This window comes from Podarcis melisellensis, assembly GCF_964234715.1.
Source record: "Podarcis melisellensis genome assembly, chromosome: 1".
In the NCBI taxonomy this organism is placed as follows: Eukaryota; Metazoa; Chordata; class Lepidosauria; order Squamata; family Lacertidae; genus Podarcis; species Podarcis melisellensis.
In genome coordinates this window covers 103461482-103486324 of record NC_138528.1, presented here as the reverse complement: position 1 = coordinate 103486324, position 24843 = coordinate 103461482, and the positions used below count along the sequence as shown (strand labels likewise).

The 24843-nt window shown below is 42.7% G+C and overlaps 2 long non-coding RNA genes across 2 annotated transcripts in view; both read right to left on the bottom strand.

The window, feature by feature from the left end:
- LOC309380467 overlaps positions 1 to 24843 on the bottom strand; it is a 144608-nt gene that overhangs the window by 64559 nt on the left and 55206 nt on the right. The gene's annotated exons all lie outside the window — the stretch shown is intronic.
- LOC309380436 lies at positions 11075 to 15192 on the bottom strand. The gene is made up of 2 exons (XR_014172934.1): positions 15126 to 15192; positions 11075 to 11296 (listed from the first exon to the last, which is right to left on the bottom strand). It is a non-coding gene; the product is annotated as an uncharacterized lncRNA (long non-coding RNA).

Genomic DNA, 24843 nt, shown 5'->3' with positions numbered 1-24843 from the left:
GCTGTAATGGCAGGAGAAACGAAATCTTAATTGGTTTTAAGATGGTTCTCTATATCTATCCTTCTGTTCTTGATTGAAATATTATTATTCATGCTCAGTAATGAAGGTGGATATTTCCTCAACCCCAAGGGAAGAAAAAAATTCTAGTTATTGTTGAACATTCTCAAAAGATAATACAACAGTTTTGTTGATAGCCCAAGAGAAAGAGGAGGAATATTTTTACAGTTTATCAGCTGTAATTTGTTCACATTCTATATTTTTTAAGCAAATCAGTAGTAGAATGGGGGAGGGGGATTAAGTGCAAAATGTATCGTGATGATAAAGCTTGTGCACCACAGTTTTTGTTTTCTAATTCGCCAAGCATCTCCAATGGAGACAACGGGCTAAAAAACAACTTTGACAAAATTTCATCTCCACATTTTTTGGAGAGAGGCTGGCTGTACACAGCTTATGTATTTTGTGGTATATTACAGAGATAACACAAGTCTCTAGTGCTTTCTGATCTCATGAAGGCTTATAGCACCACTCAGGAAATGGAGAGTGCATAGCAGTATTTATCCAATGCACAGCCCTTATTTCTGGGTATATTTGATAGTCAGTCATTTTGTCTAAATGAGCAATGTCCTTGTCTATGGAGTTATTTGTCCAAAGCTGAAACTTGTGATGGCAAGATACACTGGCCAGTTTCTAGCCAACTGTGCCCAGCCAAAACTTCATGCATGCTACCTTAAAGGTAAAGGGACCCCTGACCATTAGGTCCAGTCATGGCCGACTCTGGGGTTGCGGCGCTCATCTTGCTTTATTGGCCGAGGGAGCCGGTGTACAACTTCCAGGTCATGTGGCCAGAATGACTAAGCCGCTTCTGGCGAACCAGAGCAGTGCACGGAAATGCCGTTTACCTTCCCACGGGAGCGGTGCCTATTTATCTACTTGCACTTTGATGTGCTTTCAAACTGCTAGGTTGGCAGGAGCAGGGACTGAGCAACAGGAGCTCACTCCGTCGCGGGGATTCGAACCACTGACCTTCTGATCGGCAAGTCCTAGGCTCTGTGGTTTAACCCACAGCACCACCCGCGTCCCAACATGCTACCTTAAGCTCTTCCCTTATTACCGGTTCTGCAGTGTATAATTTTACTTAACTATACACTGGCACAAGTGCCATGCGCTCTTAAGTAAACCCCTTGCTTCAAAATGAGAACTGAGACAGACCCAGGCTCCTCAAATTTCCATTTCACTGATAGACCCAAAGAACAGATGTTAAAAAATCTGCTCGTAGTTGGCCAGACGGCTTTCATTCCCCGTTTCTGGTCATAAAAAACAACAACCTCATCACCTCTATCTTTTCAGATGCATGTGCATCATTTGCAAGGTGAGAGATAAACACAGTGGGAACACGGATGTAATAGCCACTGTGAAATCTTGCCTTCTTGCTGTTGCCAACTTTTGGCTCTCTTCGATATACCCAGTGAAATGTTATGACACAGATCTGAATATATTTCATGCTGTACACATCTCCCCATCACTATATCCATAGAGAACAGCTGGCATGAAAAAACACAGTGCACAGACATAGAAATCTACCAGCATTGGTCTAATGTAGGGTTGGCACAATAACCCACCAGATTTGATCACTGACAGGGATATTGTCGTTTCAATAGTGCAGGCAAGTAGCCCAGACCTTCATTTCTCTTCCTATACAGTTTAATTTCCGTCAGGAAAATTAACTATTGGCAGCTGGGTGTGAAAACACCTGTGTATGCTTCTACTACTTATAAAAATAGATGCATTCGAAATGCAATGGCTGCCAAAACCAGCAATGAAACTGACAGACTTCCCTGGATCACCCTCTACAAAATATCTGGAGAAACTCCTTCAGGGTAGAGGTGGAACTGCGGATTCACATCTGCTGTTAGTTTTACCTCTGTTGTGCAAGGACTTCTCCAAATTACTATACAGGTGTGTGTGTGTGTGTGTGTGTGTGTGTGTGTGTGTGAAAGAGGGGAAGCTTGTTGTTTTCAGCCTTTCTCTTTGCAGCCTTGCACACAATTAGTTTATGAGATAAATTGCAAGGTATCCAGTTCCCTCCTGCAAAGGCTGAAAGAGCAAAAGGGGAAACTGACCAAGGGCTTGCCGGTTTCATCTCAATAATGAAGGGACCTTTCTGACTCCATTCAGAGGAGGGAGAAAGCTTGACAGTTTCACCACCACTCTTTGCGCTTGGACAAGAGACGAGGCACAGTTGGCGCCAAGAGTCTGAAGCACTCTGTAGATTATATGATACTACAGTGGTACCTCTGGTTACATACTTAATTCGTTCTGGAGGTCCGTTCTTAACCTGAAACTGTTCTTAACCTGAAGCACCACTTTAGCTAATGGGGCCTCCTGCTGCCGCTGCGCAGCCGGAGCATGATTTCTGTTCTCATCCTGAAGCAAAATTCTTAACCCAAGGTACTATTTCTGGGTTAGTGGAGTCTGTAACCTGAAGCCTATGTAACCTGAAGCATATGTAACCCGAGGTACCACTGTATGCTACTTGCCGAAGGATGTTTTTGTTGAGCCCTGGCTTTGATTTCTGTGCAAAAACTAGTGGGGAGCTTGGATGATACTGTATTGGCTATTTACTGCACGTTCCCTCTGATTTCTCACCTGAGAGGTTATATAGCACTGCATCAAGCATCCCACTATTATTTCCAGCACATTTTCCCGTAGCTTTCCTTATTGCAAAAGTCCGGATTTTGAGGGAAGCAGGTTTGTTGTGCAAGACTATAATTGCGTTATCAGAATTGGTTGCAGTGTGACTGAATCCCAGTCAAAGAAATCTGAGAATAGTGCAAAACTCCATAGGAAATCCAAAGGAATTTAAAAAGTATAATCCAGAAATGCTTACATTATCCTCCCACATTTCTTGCCATGTCTATATATCTCACCTGTGGTGAGTCCATCCAGGTTTTCATATAAGAGCAATAATTAGGGTAAGGAAATTATTATACAGACACAGATATCACATCCATCTTCCTTTTGTGTGAATGGGTTTTGAGACAGCTGATTGTTAAGTTGTGGGTGAACATATCAGACGACACAGCGATTCTTCAAACAGCTCTTGTTTATTCACAGGCCAGAACAGAACTGAACTGAACTGAACTGAACTGAAGGGTTCAGCCAGCTTGCTTATATAGAGCTCCACTAGAACGCAACAGTAACCATTTTCTGTAACTATCCAATCACTGAATGTCACTTTCAATCCCTTATTTGCATATGGGGACCTGAGTGAAAACTATCTACAGTATCCCCCTGCTGGCCCAGGGTGAGAACTTCAGTACATAACACTAATACTGCCATATCTTTTGTCTCTGTGTTTGGGGTGTGTGTGTGTGTGTGTGTGTGTCAAATAAGACTTATTTGGTTTAAATGACATTCATGCTGCCACACCTGAGTGATGCCAAGGTTGGCATTCAATGGCCTGGATTCAAAGGAACAGGCAACTAATTCTGTAAACCCAAGGAAGCTTTGACCTTGGATTTCACAAACAGCAGTGCTCCCCTTTCCCTATGCAACATGATGGCAACCTGCTTGTGCAAAAGATAGAGCAATTCTATGCATGTTTACTTAGAAGTAAGTACCATTGAACTCAATGGGATTACTGTTTCCAAGTCAAGGGAATTTAGGATTGCAGCCTTCATTTCCTGGTTTCATCAGTGCCTTTTGCATTTCCAACCCTTTTTTATCCTTTCTTTATCTTTCTATGAGAATGCAAATATTAATTATATTCTTTCTGTTGTTCTAATCTTTTTACTTTCCCTTCGTTCCATTCACCACCAGCCTCTGTCAGTATTAATTTCCATTCTAAATAAATAACAATTTAACTTAATCTTTTCATTGAAAACCTTGGCTGGAACCTTGGTGTAATTTCTCTTTCCCCTCCATTTTAAGTGTAATTGTTTTCCTTCCCTACCAAGGCAATTAAGATAAGTACCCTTCTTTATTATTTTTAACCTTGCTTTTAAAATTTATACACTTACAGAAATGCTGTTCTTCATGTTTTGTTTGCCTGCACTGAACCTTCCTTTATTTTTCCTCATTCCATTTTATTTTTTAGTTTGCTCCAATTATGTTGTCATGTCTGTATTTTTCCTCTTTCAGAAATTCAGTTTCTTTTATAATATTCCAATTCCGATTTCCATGTTGTGCCGATAAACACAAAGCAATATTGTAGAGTCCGCTGGGAGCCTCAGTGGACTAAGATTATCGCTTCTAACGGATGACTGGTGCTCACAAACAGTAGATAAATGGGTAAATTTGTACCTAGATTCTACCATTCCAGCTTGTGAGTTGGTGCTAACCTGACAGAAGTAGTTCCTGTGCACTCTGGCACTCGTCACAGTGTCCTGTTGTGCCAGAAAGGGTTTAGTCATGCTGGCCACAAGATCTGGAAAGCTGTCTGCAGACAAACATCAGCTCCCTCAGCCTGAAACGAGATGAGCGCCGCACCCCACAATTACCTTTGACTGGACTTAACTGTCCAGTCCAGTCCTTTTTTTACTTCTCATGGGGTGGGGTGCATTCCTATAAATAGAGCACAAGCATGTCCGGGAAAAGGCTAGGCTGAAACCTTTCTCTTTGACTTCTAGCATTCTACATGCAAGGGGTTGTTTTGGGTATGGAAGAGCATCAAAGCAAGTGATCCCCATCTGTAGTCTACCATGACCAGTCCAGACACAGGCAGTCTGTTGTCTGTGAGAACTACCCCAGAAGCCATCTTTCATTGCCAAATTCATGAATGTTATTGTACTCCAGACCCTGAAACACTTCCTAAAACTTTCCATCCTGTTAGAAAATGTTGGGGACAGCCACACAGTCAAGAGGGGATGCACTGGTAATGGAGGATTTGATCCTGCACATTGGAGCTTCTTCGCGAATGTCTTCCCTCCACATAAGTGAAGTTGCCACCCAACCCAACCGGTAGTGTTTCTGAGCTTTCTCAGCCTGCCTTGAAACAAGGCTCAGATCCCTCTGAATAGGCCTGATTTGGCTCAGGATTTGGGCCTCAGAAGATTGCAGTGCACAGCCCTAGCAGCAAGAGAGGGAAGGGTTAAATTCATTCTTACTTGGTATGATCCCAGTAATCATCAACCCCATAGCCGATGTAATATTTTTTTATTGCAAAGATGAAAAACAACAGCACCCTGTATGTTAGATCCAAAGGTACATTTAACATCATGTGCAGTTCGGCTCTTACTCACAAGCAAACATGTATAGGAGTGGGTGGCACTTCTGTACCTTGGAAATAATTGGTACTTCAAAGCATTTCACTTTGACTGGATCGTGTCCACGGTAATTTATAGAACCACCATAACCACATGCAGAGCATTCTGAAATGCCTATTGATTTACATTTGTGTTCCTATCTCTGTACTCTTATGAAACACTTAATATTTCCCAGTAGGCCTGTTAAATTATATCTGGCGTAGGCATTTAATATTTGCAAAATGATGTGAAGTTCCAAACCACTACAGAGACACTCGGAATTATTGTTAAATGAGTTTATTAAATGCTCTTTTGAGGAATCGATTTCTGACCTTAGATTCATTAAGAGCTCCTGAGAAGCCTTTAATAGGCATTGATTTTTTAATGTATTAAAAAAAAACCAACCCTCTTAAGAAACAGCATGCCATCCTCCTTTTAATTATTGTTTATAAGAACTGGCTATGAGCAGAATGTGGGATGTGGAGATACTTCTAAAGGAAAAGAAACTCTACAGTGGTTGAGACAGACAGACTAACAAGCAGTTGCATCACAACATTGATTTTATACATATGGATAGACTTCAATAAAAGCTTTTCATTTCACCAACAGGGGCCTTGAAAACAGGCTATTATATAGAATTAGACATTTAGAAGGCCTGTAATGCTTCTAATAATTATATTTTTAATCTTGTGGTCTTGAACTATGTTCTCAGCCTCATTTGTCTTCAGTAACAACAAAATAACAACTGCCAACCTAGCAGTTTGAAAGCATACCAGTGCAAGTAGATAAATAGGTAATGCTGCAGCGGGAAGGTAAACGGTGTTTCCGTACACTCTGGCTTCTGTCACGGTGTTCCGTTGAGCCAGAAGCAGTTTAGTCATGCTGGCCACATGACCCAAAAAGCTGTCTGTGGATAAAGGCCGGCTCCCTCAGCCTCAAAGCAGAGATGAGTCCCATAACCGCATAGTCGCCTTTGACTGGGCTTAACTGTCCAGGGGTCCTTTACCTTTTTCTCCTTTTTTACACAGTTAAGGATATAAGCCAATATCTTATATGCCAAAGTTATGACAGTTGATGTGAGGTGAAAACCTGCAGACCAGCCAAGTTATCTGAACGAAAAAAAAATCCTCGCTAGCCCTGAATATGGTGATCAAATATAACCATAGCAAGGTCCTCGTGCCTTGCTGCCCATTGCCCTCCATGCAGGCCCACAAGTCTGGTTGGGTGGTGAATCCTGTGCTGACCTCCAACCGTGCAACCTACACAAGGATGCCCTCTTAAATACTGTGGGGGTGGGCTTGCCTTTCCCTGTGAGCTAGGAAGAAGGTGCCAGACATCTCTTTCTGTCCCTTCCTACAACCACGTGGGAAAATGGCTGATTCCGCCCCTCTCCCCACCTCTACTTCTCCAGAGCCCACAGGTGAGTGGATAATCTCACTCAGTCACAATTGGCTAATGGCTGGCTAAAACCTCAGAGCAGATTTAGGGGGTATGTAGGGGATATGCAGGGAGAGGAGACGGGTGGGAAAGTTACATTGTGCAGCTAAAATTCATTGTGATAGCTTAACTGTTTAGCTACATACTACCCAGAATTAGATATTTTGTGATTATTTAGTACACATAAATGTAGAATCTTCCTGTTGCAGCCTGTGCCTTAGTTTTGTAATGTTTCCTTAAGTTACAGAAACTAAACCGAAAAAAGGAAAGGGGGGAATATCCAAGCCACCCCTATTGGAAAAAAGAATGGAGGATATATGTGGGCAGACTTTGTGGTAAATAATGACTGCCTGACCTGTTCTCAGACATGCAACCGGAACCATGCCAATACTTCAAGTCTCTTTCCTTTTTCCTTCTTCCTTCTTGTTCTTTATGACTCATGCCTATAATTGGAGCTACATACAGGATACCGATAAATGGATCCTACGACACTTGCAACAACCAGCTTCTCTGATATTTTGATCTCAACGATAAATGTAAAAGCAAACGAATATGCCCGGCAGCGGCTCAGCTTTACAAGGACGTGTGATTTCCTTCCCTTAATGAAAGAGAGGAAAGATTTTGATCCAGAAGCTTGTGGATGTTTAAATCATGACAGAATTATGAGAGTGTGCTGAACGCTTGCTTTTTCTGCTGGTGAAAATCTTGCATGAAAGCTTAGTCAGTCGTTTAAGGCAAAGGATGAAAGTTAAGTGATTGGGGTCTTTGAGCCTCAAAGTTCCACAGAGAGGGACTTCAGATTATTCTAATTCTTGGGGCAGAACAGCTGTTTGCCTCGCTACTGGCTATATATTAGCACTTTTAAGGTGTTCCTCTGAAGTAAACAAACAACAGGGTGGCAGCACAGATGAGCAGGCCGGACCCACCCGACCAATGTTTTCATCGCCTTCCATGAGTTGAATAGAAACTGTCTGAGGAGGGTGGTCTCCCCAAGCATTTCAGAACCCCCATTTTCCAGGCTTCAAAAAGATGCAAGGAGTATCAACAACCAGACTAGTGCGGTGCCATCAGCTTGCGAATTAGCAAGAAATACACATCTCGAATTCAGAACGTTGGTTAGTTTTCCTGTTTACAAAAGAGACAGAGGGAGAGACTACCCAAAGGCACACAGTTCTATATTACAACTACTACAACTTAGGACAGTTGTCATGGCGACGGTGGCCTTGTTGCGGTCGTGATGGAGGTAAAGAGAGAGCCCAGTCAGCAAAGTTAAGGCTGTGGGTGGGTGGGTGGCAATGGTGGTGATTGTGAGCCAAAGTGGCCTGAGCTAGTGAGGGCGAGGTTGGGGCGTGTGTGTGTGGCAGTGGCAATGGCAGGCCTGAGCTGGAGGGCAGTGACATGGTGGAGTAGGGGTGCCCCAAATTTAGGTTAAAAGATGTTGGAGGGTATGCAGAGGCAGCAGCGGAGGAAGCGGGACATCACAAATTGACATGAGAAGCCAGAGTGGCTTCTGTCAATCAGTGATGTCCCAGTCAAATCGGGACAATTGGTGGGTGTGCTATTACAGTTACTCCTATTTATAATTTCATTGCATTTGTTAGTTGTGATTTACAAAAAAAGTGTCTCACAGTGACTTAACAACCAATTATTTTTTGTTTATTATTACATTTCTATCCTGCCCTTCCTCCCAAACGAGCCAACATTGGCAAACACAAACTGGTAAAATAATGTAAAAGCCAAATTAGAAAACAGCGCACAGTACAAAATTCCTAAAATGCTAATTCATCAGTACAATAAGAATACTTCTCAGGAATTCTGAAAGAGTTGGCTGCATTCAGGCACCCAAGGCTGGGCAACCGTGTTCACACACAACAACAAAACCCAGAAGGTTCTGCATTTTTAGATGAGGGTTTGATGGGGAAGGGGAGAAATCTTTTAGGCCCCCAAACATTAGCAAAGGCTTGCAGTTGGCATTGGGCAAACAGGATCTCCCCTAAATATCACAATGTTCTTTATCATGCAAGTAAGCTGCTCCAAAGTTTGGTTCACACATCCATGCTGATCACTTGAGATCTCATCACTCAGCAGCTCATACCTGTACAATCAAAATGCCACCATTGCATATGACTGCATTGGAGCCAGTGGTGCTAAGCAATATGAAGTTGGTCTCTATACAGTGTTTGATCTATGGCAGCTGTTTCATGAGCACAGGCAATCATTTACTGTTACTAGGTTCTAACAGTAGTCGCTTTAATTTTTAAATTAAAATGTTAAAATTCATTCAAATTCAAGCCTCTTCTTGATTTTAAAATTCTGTTTATCCCACCATTTAGTCCTTTGAAGCCATCTGGGAATCAAGGCACTTAAATATAACATATGGAATAGAGATTCAGCACCCACTACCAAACTATAACAGCAACAGGTATAAGATATGCATCTTCACAAACTAAAATCGCAAAATTCTGTCGCGCACACAAACATAATGAAAGGAAATGCAAATGTAAACATAAAAACGCAAACTTCTGCCATGTACTTAGTAATAGCAGCACGTAAAACATTGTCCTTTATATATATATATATATATATATATATATATATATATATATATATATAAGGTAGTTTCTATAGCAACAGCAAATAATTGCTTGTATCAGGAATTTTCATCTTCACTCACTTGCACAGAACAAGATGCATCTCTTTATCCGTACTTCTGTAACCCATACCTTGAATCATATATATAATTTACGATCCACTCTAGTATGTGTACAGACGTGTGTGAAATATATATATATATATATATATCTCATGTGCGCACACAAGTATACAACTTGAAATTCTCATTTTGTGCTTTTGGAAATGTTAATGCTGAAGCTACCTGACCTCCCATGATATGCGTGGCCATTTGTGTTTTCCTGGGCAACTACTTGAACAATTGTATTTTCTTGCTCAAAGCTAAGAGAACTTCCTGGATGCCAAATGCAACTGTCTATTTTCCCTTAGAGAGTGAATAAAGGAAGAACAGAAACGACAAATTGGCAGAGCATGGTCAGTGGGACCACGTCTTAATAAAATGTGCATATGTGAGAAGCTCATTTTAAAAAATACTGTACATTGGAAATTATCCATCTTTCCAGCCATGAGCCTGGGGAACATACAAAACTGCCACAGTGGATCCCCGGGCTGCCTGCTGCATAGAAGAAGTGCACCTGGTCCTCCAGTAGAGGGTAATAAATATAGCTGGAGAGCTGCACCATGCATGTTTTCGTGGCCCAAGGGCTTATAGGGAAGGAGAGAGAAAAGGCCTCCCATGGAAACAGAATTCTATGCCCATATGTAGAAAGATAGATCATGTCATATTTCCACCCCAGCAAAGATAAAGGAGAAGGTTAATTGCATAGGCCTTACATCAGACCCTCCAAGTGTCCCTTCTTTCCCAGGGATGTCCCTGATTTAGAGAAGCCCTCCTGGTTTCTGATTTGATCCCAGAATGTCTTGCTTTCCCTTAGGGCGTCCCCATTTTTATTGGAGATATGTTGGACCCCTGAGTCGTCTGAAGGCAATTCTTTATAGGGTAGGTTTTGTTTTGTTTTGTTAAAAAAATGTTCTGTTATGTTTTTATATACAGTGGTACCTCGGGTTACAGGCACTTCAGGTTACAGACGCTTCAGGTTCAGACTCTGCTAACCCAGAAGTAGTACCTCGGTTTAGAACTGTGCTTCAGGATGAGAACAGAAATCGCGAGGCGACAGCGGGAGACCCCATTAGCTAAAGTGGTACCTCAGGTTAAGAACAGGTTCAGGTTCAGAACAGACCTCCGGAACGAATTAAGTTCTTAACCTGAGGTACCACTGTATGATGGAAGCTGCCCAGAGTGGCTGGGACAACCCAGCAAGATGTGTGGGGTATAAATAGTAAAATATATCATTATGGAATGGGACGTCCCTATTTTCATCAAAGAAATGTTGGAGGCTGGAGGGTATGTTCACACCACTCCATGAATAATAGAACTGTAGAGTTGGAAGGGATCTTGAGTATCATCTAGTCCAACCCTCTGCAACACAGGAATGTGCAGCTGTCCTGTATGGGGACTGAGCCTGCAACCTTGGTGTTATCAGCACCATGCTCTAACAAACTGAGCTAACAAGAGGATGTGTTATGTAAGTCAAAAGTAAGTCTACTTGAAAAAATTGGAATGTTCGGCTTCTTGTGGAAACGAGTGATGACAGTGTTGGATTTTGATACCCGGCTTTCAATGCAGATTTGCCCAGCTCCCTGTTTGTAAATATATTTCCGAGATGAGCTCCTTTGCCCTGAAAATGGTATTCTGCTTGCAATTTAAATGGAGGGTATTATGAGCTAATGTGCCTATTTTGCACCTGCATGGAGGATATTCCTCATGGCCAAACCAGACATTACTTTAATTGCTAATGTGATTAGCAAGCAACCACATCTGTTTGTTTCTTTTTAAAAAAATAATAATAATGCAGCAGGCACAGGGAAGGGTAGAATTTTCATCAGGACTACAGCATGCTGATGGGTGGGTGAGAGAGGTTTATCACTTCCTTATTCAGCCGCAATCCAGATTTTTAAAAAGCACCTTCCATCAGCAATTAGCACTAGGGTAAAAAACAAAAAACAAAAACTCACATCAGTATCAAGTGAGATGGATGAGAGCAATGCCAGGCCCATCATGGAAAAAGACAACTGCAAAAATAACAATTTTGACAAATATGTATACTATATATATATATATATATATATATATATATATATATATATATATGCAGGTTTTGGTGTCCTCGGGTGTCTTCCCGTGTAAAAGTTGGGGTGTCTAGGCGACGTTTCGACGAGGTCTCACTCGTCATCTTCAGGCTGGTGCTTTCGGCTTCTTGTTACTGGAACAGAGCAGGATCTCAGAGTTTGAGTTCCTATAAATACTGTTGAGGGGGTGTGGTGTATAGCCTCCAATGTTCTGGGCAGAGAGGAAGTTCCCAGGCTAGTGTGCCTTTTCTTCTTTTGTTCCTTAATTACTTGAGGGATATCCTGAGTGATTTCTTGAGTGATATCCTGAGTACCACTTAGGTGGGTCATTAGGTGTGGATTAGTTGCTAAAGTCTTTGTGTCTTGACCTCTTGAACTTTGTGAAGAGTTTTTCTGAGAAGATGGCTGTACTGCACTTAGTTGTGCTCTGGCTTGGCTTCGTGTATAGGGGCGAGCTGTGGTTTTGTGGCTAGTGTCAGCCAGATCTGTGTAGGGATTGCAGGGGGGTGCAGCATCCGGATGCGGCTGAATAAGGAAGTGATAAACCTCTCTCACCCACCCATCAGCATGCTGTAGTCCTGATGAAAATTCTATCCGGATGCTGCACCCCCCTGCAATCCCTACACAGATCTGGCTGACACTAGCCACAAAACCACAGCTCGCCCCTATACACGAAGCCAAGCCAGAGCACAACTAAGTGCAGTACAGCCATCTTCTCAGAAAAACTCTTCACAAAGTTCAAGAGGTCAAGACACAAAGACTTTAGCAACTAATCCACACCTAATGACCCACCTAAGTGGTACTCAGGATATCACTCAAGAAATCACTCAGGATATCCCTCAAGTAATTAAGGAACAAAAGAAGAAAAGGCACACTAGCCTGGGAACTTCCTCTCTGCCCAGAACATTGGAGGCTATACACCACACCCCCTCAACAGTATTTATAGGAACTCAAACTCTGAGATCCTGCTCTGTTCCAGTAACAAGAAGCCGAAAGCACCAGCCTGAAGATGACGAGTGAGACCTCGTCGAAACGTCGCCTAGACACCCCAACTTTTACACGGGAAGACACCCGAGGACACCAAAACCTGCATATATATATATATATATATATATATATATATATATATATATATAAATAAATATACATAAAATTACTTCATTACAAAATTATATGCTCTAACAAGACATCAACCAAGTTAATAGACTGTATATAAAGGGTAAAGGGACCCCTGACCATTAGGTCCAGTCGTGGACGACTCTGGGGTTGCGGCGCTCATCTCGCTTTATTGGCCGAGGGAGCTGGCGTATAGCTTCCAGGTCATGTGGCCAGCATGACTAAGCCACTTCTGGCGAACCAGAGCAGCACACAGAAATGCCGTTTACCTTCCCACCAGAATGGTACCTATTTATCTACTTGCACTTTGATGTGCTTTTGAACTGCTAGGTTGGCAGGAGCAGGGACCGAGCAACGGGAGCTCACCCCGTCGTGGGGTTTTGAACTGCAGACCTTCTGATCGGCAAGCCCTAGGCTCTGTGGTTTAACCCACAGCGCCACCCTCATCCCTTAAACTGCATATATCTTCACATAAAAATATGATTCATAAACCTTAAAAAATGAATGTCATAAGTCAAAATTATATTTTCTTTCAGGGGCATCCTTAGAACCCCTCTTTTGATCTGTGATGAAACTGAGAACTTACTTCAGTTTCAATGCTTCCTAACACAACTGCTTTGGACAACAACTCTCTCAGTTTACTCACCCAAGCAGACTAAAATGTAATCATCTGAACTGTGTGTGTGTGTGTGTATGATTGTCCTCTAACCCAGCAGTTGTTGTTTTTTTACTAAGCTGTGTGTCATGATATTTGGTTTCAGCTTCAATGATAGAATGTCAGAGCCTCCAAAACCAGACTGCACAGAGGAGGGAAAGTGGTACCCATCTGACGGGGGTGACACTGCTGTTACTGCCGCCTCTTTCTCCTTATCCCATGCGCAAAAAAAGAAAGAAAGAAAGCAAAACAGAAGGTAACACAGAACTGAAAAAGAATATATTTTTTTAAAAAATTATTCACAAGCACACGCACAATCGGCAACCCAGTGACAAATTGAGTGAAGAGGAGAGATTACCCTATCACTAACTGAAATTCTGAGAGACTATGTGCATGTAAATTAAAACCCCAAGAAATATCAGGATATGGTTGCTCGTTTTTGTTGTTTTATAGATAACGTCTGTTTACAGTTAAAAAGTACCCTCCATCACAGAACTATAGAGTCGCACATATTGCGTACGAACTCTAGATTTGCCTCTTTAATCATCCCTCAAGCACAGGGTGGCAGCACTGCTTAACACAGAACTGACAGGGAGTCTTCTTCCTTTCTTTCTCAATCTACACACAAACACACTTATGCAAACCTCTTCATTGGGTTTGCTTGTAGGTTGGAGCAATGTGCTTAGAGCAAATGACAGTTGCAGAGCCAAACATGCAACCCTAAGCATTAGGAATTCACTTTAAAAGTAGAATCTGGGATTCTTGAAATCCCAACAAGATCACTTGGGCAGTACAAAGGAACTCCAGGAGGGTCACGTCAAGCTTTCAGTTTATGTGCTGTGCCCTGTGCTGCCCTGTACTGCAAAAATACATCATTGTGCCTAGCCAACTCTGGGGATTGAAAATTATTCAAAAGGCCAACAGAGCTAAATTTAGGATAATCGTAACTGAGCGTGTGCCCTTCAAAGGCCATAATAACGAAAAAAAGAATTATTTTTTGTAATAGCTGGTTGTGATGTCTAATGTTTTCCAAATGCCATGACTAAATCTTTTGGAGCACCCTACTAGTTATTCAAATGACAGGTGTTGAGTGGGTAGTTGGTTTACAGAATCAGAAGCGGCAATAATGGGAAAAAGTGTGACAAGGAGCAAAATTAAAAATAAGCCATTTTTTTTATAACTGCAAATCCACTAGTGACTTTTTTCAAATATACATACGTCTTGGGGAGGTAATACTATAACTTGGCCAGAATGCAAGTGGAGCCTTTCCTTGCATATGCTAGAACACCATTAGCAATGCATATCAAAGAAAAATATCACAATGCAAAATGTTCATGGTGCAGTTCATGTAAGAAATCCTTGGGTGTGAGAGACAGAGACCCTTATGCTTTACAGAAAGCTGGTAAGCATGTTTGTGTGTTATATAAAAAGTCTGATCCTTGCTTGTATACTGCTATTTCCAAGGAGTGGTCCCCATGAACGTCATGTGATTGCTGTCACCTCACCTATAATTAATTACCTGTTGATGAGCAGGAGGAAATTAGATTGCCTTCGCTCCCCCCACCCCCCCCCACCCCCAAAAGGTTTCTGGAATTGTAAGAGCTCTGACATGAAAAAATCTGGATGCTGATGAAGGATTTATTTATTTATTTATTTATTTATTACTCAAACAGCATCCCTTTGTGTACATGGGAATTGACCCAGAAGAACCACCCACCCACCCACCCACCCAATGATTGCCTTGCTTGCTTGATCTTCTAGAATGTCTCTCATGGTTGAATCCTGCCCTAAGTCAATCTGAAGGCTGAGGTGTTTAAGGTCTAATGGTGTGTGTGTGTGTGTGTGTGTGTGTGTGTGTGTGTGTGTATGTGTGTGTAGCCATCTAAAGGTACTTAAAAGAACTATAGTCGCACCTCGGAAGTCGAATGCCTTGGGAGTCGAACGTTTTGGCTGCTGAACGCTGCAAACCCAGAAGTGAGTGTTCCGGTTTACGAATGTTCTTTGGAACCCGGAGGTCTGGTGTGGGTTCTGCGGCTTCCGATTGGTTGTAGGAGCTTCCTGCAGCCAATCGGAAGCTGCCCCTTGTTTTCCAAACGTTCTGGAAGTCGAACGGACTCCGTTCGAATTCTGAGGTATGACTCCACTAGGATTTATGCTAAATTTGCAAGCATGGAGGAAGGTGATGTCCCTTATGGCTGAGCCCTGTTCTAATTCAGTCTGCAGGCTGGGTGGGTGTAGCCATCTAAAGTTACTTAGAACTTCTAGGACTCCTGTTCAATTTGCAGGGGTGGAGGAAGGTGGCGTGTGGTGGCTCTACCCATCCATCCAATAGCTTTGCCATCATTCATCCCATTTCAAGTACAATGAAAAGACAGTGTGCCCTTAATATGTCAAATAATGCTTATGCCCCATGCTTTAAGTGCCACCTCACTTTTATAGTTTCAGACATTGAAGCAATAGCGGAGATAAATCCAAGATGACGTTCTAGACTCATGCCACCCATTTTGTCTGAGAGACTGGGTGCTGCTGTGTTGCACCTCCATCGGGAGGGGCATGCCCAAAGCTTCAGCACCCACGTCTAATGGTTTAGCGGTCCCAGAGAGAAACACTGAAGAAAAGAATTGCTGGAGGAAGTAACAGTTTATCTCTCAACTGCAGGCGCACTGAGTAGTGGGGGCTGAGGGGTCTTCACACATCCCCAGTTTTCAAGGAGAGGGCTGCCCCTCAAATTCTGTGGCTCCTTTCCACCTGATATTGCACTGGCAGAAGGAGACCAAGCGTTGAGCCCAGCTCCCCATTCTGCACCCAGCACAAGAGCACTGGCATCGTGGGCCCAACACACGAGGGGAGGGTTAGGATGTGTCACATGACATGTCACATGATACAGCAGGTGATGCACCCCCAATGTATGTGGGGGTCAAGTCGGCGCCCCTGCTCAATTGAGTATCTCTTCACTCCAACTTGACTCCAAATAGTTACTTCAACTTACGCAAAAGCTCTTGTTCAAGGTTAGAGTTACATCTGTTTCTCCACCTGCTTTTGACTCTGGCTACAGCCACTGTGGGCATGGAGCTCCGTGAGGCATGAAGGCTCACGAGGGCATCTGGCCTTCCTACTGAAAGATGTTCCCCTTAAACAATGCATGAATGCACCCAGGGACCATACACTCACTGAGCATGCCCAGCCTGGAGCAGGGGCTGCCAGCCTGATCCCATTCCCCTCTCTGTATGCTCATTCACCCTATATTTGTCTTCTGACAAATTATTTCACATTTTGGAAGAAACTGACCACCTCCTCATGTCCTTAAGCTTGACTGGGGAAAAATTGGTGGGTAAAAAGGAAGCCTATTATTAACAAGCTAATAATTAACAAGCTTTATCTTTTTCTTTCCAAGTAAAAGTTTCAGTTTTGACTTATTGTTCAACGAGGCTTATTTTCAGTGACCTGGAATAAAAGAAAGGAGATGGCAATCACCCTGTGCATTGCTAATTCTGTTATTTTTAAATGCCTGCATTACTTGAATGAAATTTCCTCCTATGTTCAAATTTATATACCTTTTTTTACATTTCAGTTCACTGATGCTCTTTTCCATTTGGATGGGTTACGTAGAGGCAATATTTTCCATTCTACTTAAACGATTAGTCACGGCTTATTAGTCTGAACAATTTAAGATGAAAGGCCCCTTTCATTTACTCAACTTGTTTTAATGAAAACAAGTCTTCAACTTCTTCAGTTTTGTGCTCTGGAAAATATTGTTCCTATATGTTCTAATGGTTGGCCACCATGCCCATTATCCTGTTTGTTTAAGAACCTAAGGAGAGCATTCGTGGATCAGGCCAAAGTCTTATCTGGTCCAGCATCCATTCCTGCTCTTGCAGTGGCCAACCAGATGCCTAAGGGAAACCTGCAGGCAGGACTTCAGTGCCACAATACTCTCCCCACAATCCATTTCCATGGATATTTTGGGACTAATTCAGATTGTTTTCAACATATCACATTTCTACTTTCTGCTTTCTCTGTGGAACTCAGAGCAATGTGCATTTTGGCCTGGCATCCCTCTCCCTTTCTCTCTCTCTCTGTCTGGCAGGGGCCATAAGTTAGGCTGAGAGCTAGAGAGATAAATCCACAACCTAAGTTGCTCAGTTGAACTTCATGGCTGAGTAACATTTCATACTTGGGTCTCCCCAAGGCTGTGTATAAAATATCCACTATCTGTCATTTCATACTTGTGGTGAAGGATGAAGACCATGGACATATTTAAATTCTAAACTGCTTCTAGAGAAGGTAAAAAAGCACAACTTTTTTCCTGATCATAGTTATACCTCTGAATAGCAATGGGGGGAAGTTTTCAAAATCCTGTGAATGTTAATGGAGAGGTGGAGAAACCCGGAACACTGCTGTCTTGAATGAAGAGCAGTAGCATTTTTCAGTAAGTTATACTGCTGGTCCACAACTCCACTACTGAAAAAATGGACCCAGCTGGGTTTTGGCCAGTTGATTTTCTGGCCAAACTTGATTTGCTAATGACTTACTGGTGCTGACTTTCTATTGCCAGTTAATCATTGGCATCCAATCCCTTGAGTGAGCTGCAATGGGGACATTATTTATGGATTTAATTCTCGGCTAATTAATTTTGGACTATGCTAGACTGATAAAGGAAAAGTGATTTATATGCATTGTATGTGCAATATAACATGTTGCCACCAGATGGCGACATGGAGCCCCATTTTTCGCTACTGTTTTCCCTGTTTAAATTTATAATTTTTTAAAACTGAAACGCTTCTTTGATGTGTCTAGATCCTGCTTTTGTTCCCTGTCCCTACTCTGCGTTTATCAAACACCGCTGAATGTGTTGCAGTGTTTGCAGCAGAGGGGTTTTTTAAATAGTTTTTTATTTATACAACAAGAAAAAAAAACAAATTCCAAATTACACACAAATTACAAAAATAACCATAGACACATAATTTTCTTAGCAAACAATAAAACATCTATTGGTCTTAACACTAAAGACCCAACCTCCCATCTATTCCATATTTCAAATTCATATTACTTATTGCCAGTACACACTTTTATCATAATTAAACTTATTCTCAATAAATCTAATTTCTTATATCTACCTTGCAACTAACTATTACTGAAGTTCCTTGAATGCTGCAACAGAATTTAAAACTACTATATTTATTTTTCAAATATTCTTTGAAAACCTCCCATTTTGAAACAAATTCCTGCAGCAGAGGTTTTCTAATGGAGTGAAGGCTCTGGCAATGCAATGTGAAAATCTTGATGAATTGATTGGCAGCAAGATGTCCGGACAATGTCTTCACTGCAACTCACAACAAAGTTTGGCTGCCAGAGGTTACTTCAGGAGTGAAGATTAGACCTTTTGCTGGTACTGAACTTCAATCTTCAATTAAGCTTTGGCATCCATATCTTTGAGAGAGCTGCAGCAGGAGACATAGTGTGGACATCTTGCTGTCAGTCGAGTCTTCGGGATTCTCACATTGCATTGCCAGACGTAGACAGAAACCAGCTGTTCTTCATCATCTGCACTTCAACACCAAACACACACACACACTGATATTGTGTTACAGAATGCATTGCACTTCAGTTCCAGAATGATACGATTGGAATGTGATGGGTGTCTCCTACCATGTCAGATAAATAAAAGTTGCTACATAGCAAATAAGAGAATACAGAGCTTTAAGAAAACAAAGTAAGCTGGAACATGAAGTTGACATATTAGCCTGTATTAATCATCATCATTGTCCAATGACACTTGTTAGCTAATGGAAGGAATCCATCAGTGGAACAGGAAAGGGAGGCAATTTTTGGAAGGCCCTTCCTTCTTTGCCCACCGAAATATGCTGCGCAGCCCCTAGTGAAACTATAGAGCTGGTGCAGGACACTACCGTGGGGAGGAAGAAATCACCCAAATGTTTTCTGCCTCTCTCATTTCACTAGGTGGACTTTACTGGATACCACCCAATCATCCTCATTATCACCATCATCACTGTGTGTACTTTGTAGGGAAGAGGGGGGGAGTCTATTGGCTCTGCTGATCAGCAGTTTCCTTCCTATTGTTCCCATTCATGTTTGTGATAGCCTTCCCAGCACCTTTTGATCACTTGGGGGTGTTCATGGGGATCCATGTAATTCCCTGGTAAACACCCTGGCTCCTGGCTTCTTGGATACCAAGCCTCCTCCCATAGTTCATTAGGGCATCTGCTTTAGGGAGCTTACCTGATGCATACTAGTCATCAGATATGGAATAACGCTGGCTCAGTTCTGTTGCTTGTGCTACTGGAACTTGTTAAAACGGTTTGGATTCTGGAAGCTGCTAATTTATTAACTAGAATGCATACTGTGGGACTTTGCGGTTTGCATCTGTTATAAATAATTAAAGCAGATGCAACCCTTTCCGTTTATTTATTCTTATCCACCCTTTGCTGTTAGGCCCCACGGTGGGTTACAACAGTATAATCAAGCAATTATAAACACAAGTAAAACAGTTTATACCGTTATTATTGTTTGCTAGCCTTCTGGACTCTCCTTGGTGAAAGAGGCAGCACGGAGAATGCCAAAATAACTAAAAGACAGTAAAGTAACTAAAATGATCACTTCTTTTTGAAGTGTCAGGAGTCTGGAACAGGGGTCAGCAAACCTTTTCAGCAGGGGGCTGGTCTACTGTCCCTCAGACCTTGTGGGGGGCCGGACTATATTTTGAAGAAGAAGAAGAAAATGAATGAATTCCTATGCCCCGCAAATAACCCTGAGATGCATTTTAAATAAAAGGACACATTCTACTCATGTAAAAACACCAGGCAGGCCCCACAAATAACCCAGAGATGCATTTTAAATAAAAGGACACATTCTAATCATTGTAAAAACATGCTGATTCCCGGACCGTCTGTGTACCAGATTTAGAAGGCGATTGGGCTGGATATGACCCCCAGGCCTTAGTTTACCTACCCATGTCCAACCCTTTTCAGGCATTTCTTCACTCCAACCAGGCTAGAACAATTGACTTTTGCTCAGTCCTGCATATTCTGGCTCGGCTGGCACAAGCAGTGTGCTTCTGAATACCCGTTACTGAGAATCCTAGGTGGGGAGAGTCCTTTGGTCTTAGAGGCCATCTGGTTGGCCTTTGGTGTGATCCAGCATGGCTCTTCTTACCTTACCAGTCTCCATGGCCTGCAAGGCAATGGAGGGATTTGTTGACCCTTACATTCCTGGCAGAGTTTGAGTTCCAACAGATATCGAGATAGTTGAAAGTATCCCATGATTACTATATCTCTCCTTTTTTGGTAACCTGCTCTAGGAAGCCACCATCTAAGTCTTCAGTCATGCTTGGAGGTCTATAGCAACCCTCCATAGTAAGGTCACTGTTGTTTCCCTCTCTTGCAATTTTTACCCATATATTTTCAATCTGCCTTCCATGCTCCAGGCCCATAGATCTCGTCACATGTCTTCACATCCTCTAAATATCATGCTACTCTTCCTCCCTTCCCACTTAGTCTATTCCTCTGAATAGGTTATACCCCACAATTCCTACCTTCCAAACATGAGTCTCATCCCACAAGGTTTCAGTAATGCCTGTCAGATCATATTTGCAATCCTGCATTAAGAGCTCAAAGAGCTATCATTGCAGGGCACGTGGAAAGAGATTTCTGGAAAGGGGGATAAGGTGTACTTCTTCCTTTCCTACATTCCTGAATAGAGCAGGGAAAAGACATTTTTAACCTCACAGTTTGCTTCCTGCTGACTCTTATCCCCACCACTGCAATGCTTTCTATGAGCTTGAGGAGGCCCATTTCCCTGACTTCCCACTCCCTAGACACCTTCAACATTCTCTGTGGCTCAGCTGCTGTCAACATTCTGTAGATCCTGGAAGCTCACAGGTCCTATTAGGCACTTTTTCGCATTTTAAGTGATTTATTTCCTTTTTAAATTTACAAAGTAATATACTTCTGCATACCGAAAGAATCTCCCGGGAATATAAAAATTGCTACCTTACATATCCAACCAACTATGGCATTAGAGGGAATGGTACCAATTTACACGTAGCAAAATGACAGATTTTATGAGGAAAACCCCACCACACTCAATGTTTTATATCCATATTGAGAAATCTGATGCTTATATTAAAACAGTGGTTACTGATGCTTCGTACAAATCAAACACTGTCCTACTACACCTGACATGATCTATTGAACATTCAGCAGTGCTAGTACTCATTTCCAACTAAATCACTGTTATTTTAAAGAGCACCCCTAAGTGCACATGAACATTATCTCGTAGTTTCAGGATGATGATGACGACTGATGATAAAGTTAACACATCAATCAGATAACTGAGGATCATTTTATTCAATTGCAGTAATTTTCTGGAGGCAATCTACCAACACCAGCATAATTTTCTTTAAAATAGAAATTGCAGTAAGATTATCACACTGAAGCACACAAATCAATCATGGTACAATATGCTTCTTTCTGGGTCACTTTGCTGGGATGGAACTGAGACACTTGTCTTTCTTCTCTTGTCTTTCCTGGAGAGTTGATCACTGATGATAGTTCTAGGAGACTTCTGTTCCAATCTGTAGTTTTTGGCCTATAGGATGTCCTAAGGTTCAGTCTTGTCCGTCATGCTTTTTAACATCTGCATGAAACAGCTGGATATGGTCATCCAGAAGTGTGGACTGGAATATAATCAGTATACTGATGGCTTGAAAAGACCCAGCCTCTTCCAGATTGAGAAGTTTTGCTTGCCTCTTCTTATAAATATATTTATTCATTCTTTTAACTTACTATTCTTTATACAACCCCCTTTGGAAATTGCTCTAGAGCAGGGTTTTCAAAACTCCAGCCGTTTTGGGGCTACGATTACCATCATTCCTGAACACTGGTTCTGCTAGCTTGGGATGATGGGAGTTGTAGTAAAAAAAAAAGAACAAAACAAAACAGCCAGAGTTTAGGAACCCCTCCTCTAGAGTGAATATCTCTAATAATTTCCAATAGATTTTGTGCCTGTGTCTGTGTTCAGTGTTGGTGGGGGGGGGGAGAACCTGCTAGTAGCAGGAAAACATATCCTAGTCTTTTCATTGACCAACTCAAGATATGAATGTATGAAAATTAAGACCACAGTCTAACGCAGAATTAATGGGCAAGTCTAAATGTAGTGTTGTATTGTGGTCCAAACACTTAGCTGATTTCAGTAGAACTTAAGAATGCTTAACATCTTCAGGATCATGATTGTACAGAGCTACATACATACAATGTTTAGCATGTTCACAGAGAGACCAATCAAGAAAGGTTCATCTGTGAGTGGTAAGCATTGTGCAAATATTCAGAGCGCTAATCTCAGAGCATGGTTCAGTTTATGGTACTCATTTACTATAACAGTAATTCATTGTACAGGTTCATTTATTTTCCATAAATGTTGAGGCTTTTTGTAGCAGCAGGAGATCATTATCTTACGAGAGGGATCTTTTAATGTGGGTAATAAATCTCAATTGTATTTCGACAAATTCTGTATCACAGGAAATTAGTGGGATTGCACCTTATCATGGTGAGGAGCCATAACAGAGAAGTTGGTCTCATACAGACATCATTTAAAAGGGTATTGTAGTATCCTGAAACTATTTTGTACCTTAGGCCCAATTCAACAACCATTTCACTTTCCAGACAACTATTCCACTAAGGCTAAACTATTTCCTAGTAGCGTTAAACCACCTACCATATGTTCAGCATGCTTTTCCACTTTGCAATTTGGGGCACATGGATTTATTACAAGAATTCAGTCTAGGAAGCACTTGCTTTCCCAGAAGTCAACTGGGGTTTTCTAAGGTAGGGGCCCTTCCAGGGAGATAGAGCCTACCAAACTCCAGATCTGGTTGGCCTACAGTTTTCTCTAACCTCAGTTGCCTCTGGATCCCTTCAGAGACAATATCTTAGGATGGTACCTTGGAGCTAGCCTAGCTCCTTTTCCTGAATTCTGCCAGTTTCCTGGGTGAGCCTCAACTGCCCATGGACACCATGTGTGATGGGATAATGAGCTGCTTGTGCGTAAAAGCTTGATCCCTCTGGTGTTTGGCAGTTCAGCCAAACCGAGGCACTAACGGAGCCTCCCAAGGCATGACTCCGTTAGTCGCTGGTAGAATCTGACAGTGGGCGTCTACGAAATTTATGCCAACATAAAAGTTGTTTCACGGACATGCGCCTTCGTGACTCTCTACGTGACAGCTTCCGGCGAAGGGTGGGAGTTGCCAACGGGGGTCTTGTTACCTCTGCACTATTCTCACTAGAAGTATCCCAGAGCCCTCCCTCCTCCGACTCCCCTTTTGCCGGAGCTTCTGCTCTCCCCCTGCTGGTTCCCTCCTCCGCTGCAGAATCTCTCCGAGTCTGCTGGAGCCTCTGCACCAACTCTCTTTCCGATGACAGTTCCCTGACATCCACCTCCCCCTCAGGGCCCCCTTCACCCCCCGCGTCCTCTCCCACTGGCGGTGAGGGCGGAAAGCCCCTAAAGGAACTCTCCTCGTCGTCCGAGGATTCAAACACTTCTAACCATGGCGTACCGTCTCTCTCCCCGTCTTCCTCTTCTTCGTCGGAGTCGGCTTCCTCACCCACCCCTGACTCTGGGAACCCTCCAAACTCTCCTTCCTCATCAGTGGTCCCAAAGTGTTCCCTTCTAAATCGTGCCACGGGTTGCGGTTTTTTTGGGAAATGCCGATGAAATGTTTCTATTAAAACCTCGTCATTGACTACCTCAGCGGGTACCCAAGTGTTTTCCGACTCTACTTCCCCCTCCCATTCTACCAGATATTCCACCTGATCCCCCTTCCACCTGGAATCAATGATTCCTGCCACGTTCATGTCGCGTTCTCTCTCTTTTATCACGGGCATTCGGGAGACCTCTCTCTCACGCTCCCCCCCCCATTCACGTCCCTCTCGGTACGGCGACAGTAATGACCTGTGAAATACTGGGTGCAATTTCATGTGACTGGGTAGTCTGAGTTTGAATGCTACTGGGTTCACCTGCTGTATGACCTCAAAGGGTCCCAATCTTTTGGGTTTCAGTTTCTTACAACCCCCCTTGAAAGGTAGTCCCTGGGTGGATAGCCACACCCGGTCTCCCACCCTTATAGTTTCACCTTCCCTCCTATTTTTGTCTGCTTGCTTTTTATATTCTTCCTTGGCTCTCTCTAAGTTAAGTTGTAGCTGACGGTGGATGGCTTCCATCTCTTCAACAAAATGTTCCGCCGCCGGCACACTCCACCTCTCCCCTCCTTCCCCTGGAAATGCCCTGGGATGACACCCATAATTTGCCAGAAAGGGACTCAGCCCTGTGGACACGTTCTCAGCGTTGTTGTAGGCAAATTCTGCCAGAGGTAACTTATCTACCCAATCATTTTCTCGGTCCTTTACATAACACCTCAGGTATTGTTGTAAAATCCCGTTTGCCCTTTCCGCTTGCCCATTTGTTTCCGGGTGCCGGGCAGTGGAGAAATTGATTTCCACGTGCAGTAAGCTCATAAGTTTCCTCCAGAACCTGGAAGTAAACTGTTTCCCTCTGTCGCTGACCACCCTCAAGGGGGCGCCATGCAACCGGAAAATATGCTCTACGAACAACTTGGCG